Source organism: Vipera ursinii (assembly GCF_947247035.1).
Source record: "Vipera ursinii genome assembly, chromosome: 3".
NCBI classification, from domain to species: domain Eukaryota; kingdom Metazoa; phylum Chordata; class Lepidosauria; order Squamata; family Viperidae; genus Vipera; species Vipera ursinii.
In genome coordinates this window covers 180,256,361-180,261,515 of record NC_139516.1, presented here as the reverse complement: position 1 = coordinate 180,261,515, position 5,155 = coordinate 180,256,361, and positions in this window count along the sequence as shown.

Here is a 5,155-nt window from a genome sequence, read left to right as displayed (position 1 = left end):
AGTGAACAACCATTCCATTTTTTTTGGGGGGGGGGGAAATGGTATCACTCAAAAATGTGTTCTCTACAACTGGTACATGCTGATTTGATTCTGTGCTATCAATAAGATGTTCAGGATCTACTTTCTACTTAATCAGAGTTCAGTCTGCAATATATACATGGAAGATGCCCTTTTTTTCTGGAGGTTGCCCATCTTTATCAATTGCACATGGTAGTATACATCACAGATTATTATTCATTTTATTTATGTGGTATTTTGCTTAGAACATGCAAGGCAACTTATATAGAGATGTTCCTTAATTTTATCCTGTTTATCAACCCGTGAGGTAGATTGAATTAAAGGAGAATGATTGGCTTAAACTCAATGAAATCCTTGGTTTCTTTAATGTTAATCACTCACATCAATATCATTTTAAAATTTTATAGTCCACTTGTATGTTTTCTTCATTATTTATTTTTGGTATTTTAGGTTATCCTAATGTTATGAACAGAAGGGACGTGGTGGCTCAGTGGGTTAGGACGCTGAGCTTGTCGATCAGAAAGTCGGCAGTTTGGCGGGTCGAATCCCGAGTGCCGCGTAACAGAGTGAGCGCCTGTTACTCGTCCCAGCTTCTGCCAACCTAGCAGTTCAAAAGCACGTAAAAATGCAAGTAGAAAAATAGGGACCACTACAGTGGGAAGGTAACAGCGTTCCATGCGCCTTTGGCGTCTAGTCATGCCAGCCACATGACCACGGAGACGTCCTCGGACAAGCGCTGGCTCTTCGGCTTTGAAACGGAGATGAGCACCGGCCCCTAGAGTCGGAAACGACTAGCACGCATGTGCGGGGGAACCTTTACCTTTAATGTTATGAACAAATAAAGAACCACCTGTCTTAGTATCAGTTATTAGTTAAACCGTCTGTTTCCCACTTCATGGTAAAAAAAATGTCAGTTTATATTTTTCTGTTGTATGGTATGATGTTGGTGTATGAAAAGGACATTCTCTTATCTCCATGAGACATTTTCTCAGAAAGTCCAGATAGACAATATATTAAAAGTTGTGAAACAAACAGCTCAGGAATGCTGTTTTGATATTAATATCCTATATTTTTCAGTGAAGATAGATGCTGTGAATTAATTAAGTTTGCCTCAGTCTCATGATATCTTTAATTTCACTTTCTTCTAATCAGGCTTCTATTTAGGAAATTTGCCTCAATGTCTATAGCAATAGCCAGCTATGATTGCATTTATTTTGCCAGACTCCTCTGTTGATAGCAATCTGAGGACTTCTATTTAGAACAGACCTTGACTGAATTATGTGTAGTGTGCTGTTTAATGCTGCAGTAGCACATAACATTTTTTATATAATTATACCTCATGTTTATTGTTATTAGATAAGCAAACATGAATCCATTTTCACTGTTGCTGCTGACTTGAATTGGATCGCAGATTGTCAGATGGAATACTTACCAAAACCCACTAAATGAAGCATATGAATTGTTTTAAAGTAGTCCCAAAACTTCATGTTCTGTCCCAAAACAAACCAACTTAAACTGATTATTGTGAAAATTATTTTAATTCTTTCATGAATTACTAAAAACGAACAGGGAAGATAAATTAGTTGTTACATTTCATTAATATCTGCAATATTTGCAGTGAAGGATGAACAACTGGCGGGATAAAATAATATAATTGATGCTAGTAACTTATTAAAATGTGATAAAATTGCTTATATATTAAGTCATTCCTATTTCTCAGCATTTTCAAACCACCAGTTTTGTGTAGATGCAAATGACATGGAGCCAATTTTAGTATTCAGTACTGTGTCTTTCATGCTGTTTATAACGGATGGAAACTAATCAAGGAGAGAAGCAACCTAGAACTAAGGAGAAACTTCCTGACAGAACAATTAACCAGTGGAATAACCTGCCTCCAGAAGTGGTGAATGCTCCAACACTGGAAGTTTTTAAGAAGAGACTGGACAGCCATTTGTCTAAAATGGTATAGAGTTTCCTGGCCGAGCAGGGAGTTGGACTAGATGACCTCCAAGGTACCTTCCAACTTCTACTTCTTCTTCTTCTTCTTCTTCTTCTTCTTCTTCTTCTTCTTCTTCTTCTTCTTCTTCTTCTTCTTCTTCTTCTTCTTCTTCATTATTATTATTATTATTATTTCATGCCAATAAAAAAGGATGGGTGCACAGAGTAAAATTCAGTAGACATTTTTACATTCAAGTGCTAAACTGGAAAGGAGAAAAACGAGTGTGACTTGGGAGATAGTGGTACAGCACATATTCTCTTTTGAAGGAGAAGGATAACTAAGGAGGTAAATGGACTTAATATTTTTATATTCTTAAAATGCTTTTAAGGCTTAAACCAGAGATGTCAAACTTGCGACATCATGTTATGTCACACAATGTGTTTTGTCATTGCCAGCAATGGGGTGCGTGCGGCTTCCGGATGACGCGCCTGCCTGTGGGCTGGCAGTAGGCTTAAACCATGAATTGTTTAAGGCTTTTAAGGAAATGGATGACACACATAATCTGCCTAAAGATGTCTAAAAGCAGCATCTAGCTGCACTTTATATGATTTCCCTTTATATCCATTTACTTTTTTAACTTGTTTATTGTGGATACTATAACTTTTCATTAAGTAGTATCAGGAAAGGCAGCCAATAGAAGCATCAATGTATCTTTATAGATACATAGCTTAATTTGAATAAATGACATGACTTTTTAACATTTTTGGAAAAAAATAATATATGGCAATTTATCAAATGGAATCAATTGTATCTTAAATTTGTAGTACGTTGGTAGAAATCACTTGACTCATAGCGTGTACTTAGCAGTACATAGTCCAGGAAGACTTTTCCAAATTTGTCTTATGCACCACTTGTGCCATTCTGAGAGCAGAATATACTTATGGAATATGCATACCTTAATCAGCTGATGGTTGGATGACTGCAATATACTTTATATGAGGCTGTTCTGCAAGCTACTTTAGAACGGTCCAAAATACAGTGGGGCAAATTGGTATGGGTGTACCCATGTCATATACCCATGTCATACTTTCTGAGCTGCATTGGTTACCAGTGAGCTTTCAAGTAAGTTCAATGTCCTGTTGGTCATCTATAAAGCCTTTGTGGTACAGGGTCTAGATATTTGTAGTACCATCTCTAGCCTATTATTTCTGGCTGCCTTAAAAGAAATATATCAGGATCAGCATGTTTGGGGCTTCCATCAATTAAAGAGTGCCATCTTAGGGGACACATGAAGTATGCTTTCATTGTTGCTGCCCTTGGAATGGTATCCCCCCCACTAAAAAAAATCCTAATGACCCTAACCTTGCTGACTTTTAGGAAGACATTTAAGAGCTGGCAATTCCCATCGGTTGGAAAGGATTATGTTCGGTCTTGCTAATTTCCAGGTAAATTATTTTTCCTCGGTTTGGTCATTTTTGATGTTTAATGTTTGGTTTTTACTGTTTTGAACCATTGCAAGCTGTCCAGAATCATTGAGTGTGTGGTCTTAGATATTGACTAAATAAATAAATTAAATAAATATCCCTGCAGAATATACAGACTGCTTGTTACACAATTGCAAAACAGTAAGTCTCAGAGCTTTGCATAAAAGCAACTGAAAGAAAGCTCCACAGACTGTTGATGGAGGCAGACAAATGTTTCATGTCAACAATTAAGTAATAAGTCATTTGTGGAGAGAAAGATATGAGAGATTTCATCTGATATTTCAGTCAGTAGTGAGGAAAGATGGTGAGAGAATGCCAACAGCTCTGCTAAGTGTGGACCAGGTGATAGCAGAGAAGTGTCAGGCAGGGAAAGGCTTGGTGGAGCAGTGGGCTAATGCCTCCTTAAGTAACACCAGCTGCCTGCAATTAGTGCAGGTTCGCATCCCACCAGGCTCAAGGTTGACTCAGCCTTCCATCCTTCCGAGGTAGGTAAAATGAGGACCCAGATTGTTGGGGGCAATAAGCTGACTTTGTAATAATGCCGCTTGGGTGTGTGTGTGTGAAAGCCCTAACAAGCAGGCATATACATAGAATGAAGGCTACTGCTAAGCTTGTAAGCCGCCCTGAGTCTTCGGAGAAGGGCGGGATATAAATGTAATAAAAATAAATAAAATAAATAAATAAAATAAATTGCTTGCTAGTTGCTTGCCTGAAAACATGCATCTAGCAATAAATTCCAAATGGGAAGCCCAACTGGAGAAATTGCAGCAGTCAACAACATGGTAAATAGAGGGTGGTAGCAAAGGAAGAGAAGGTGCCCATGTTCCACTCTCTCTAGCTTAAACACTTGCAACAGCAGTCCAACGGTGATGTTAACTTACTAAGGGCTGTGCTTACATGACAATAAGAAATAACTTTATCTCTACAGAAATAGAGCACAACAATGACGAAAACTGTAAACCTGAATGCATTTGGGTCAATATAAAAGGGGGGAAAAGACATTGCCATAGGTGTATACTATAGGCTGCCCAACCAAGCAGAGGAAATAGATGAACTTTTTGCTAGTCAGCTAACTAAGGTATGTAGGAAGCACATCACAATAGTAATAGGGGACTTTAATTACCTGATATCAACTGGGAGACAAACTGCACCAAGTGGAAGATCAAACAGATTCCTGACAAACCTAGCAGACAACTTTCTCTCCCAAAAAGTAGAGAAGGGAACTAGGGGATTAGCCATATTGGATTTAATTCTCACTAACAGAGATGAAATGATAGGTGTCAAAGCCACAGGAACCTTGGGGGGACGTGATCATGCAATACTGGAATTCAACATTCTGGAAGCACAAGCAATAGAACACAGTCAAACTAGACTTTAAAAGAGCAAATTTCAATAAACAGAGAGAAGAATTCCATGGATGAGAATCCTAAAGGGGAAAACAACTCAAGAAGCTTGGGAAATTTTGAAAAGAGATAATAAAGGCCCAGTCTAGCACAATACCAACAAAGAAGAAAAATAACAGCTCTCAAAAGAAACCAGCATGGCTGCATAAAGAACTCTCTGATAAATTGAAAGATAAAAGGACAAGTATAAGAAGTGGAAAGAGGGGCACATAACTAAGGCTGAATATCAGCAAATAGCCTGTGCCTGCAAAGATGAAGTGAGGGTTGAAATGATGCCCAAAAGTGCAAGAAAAGATCAGATAAGTTACCTG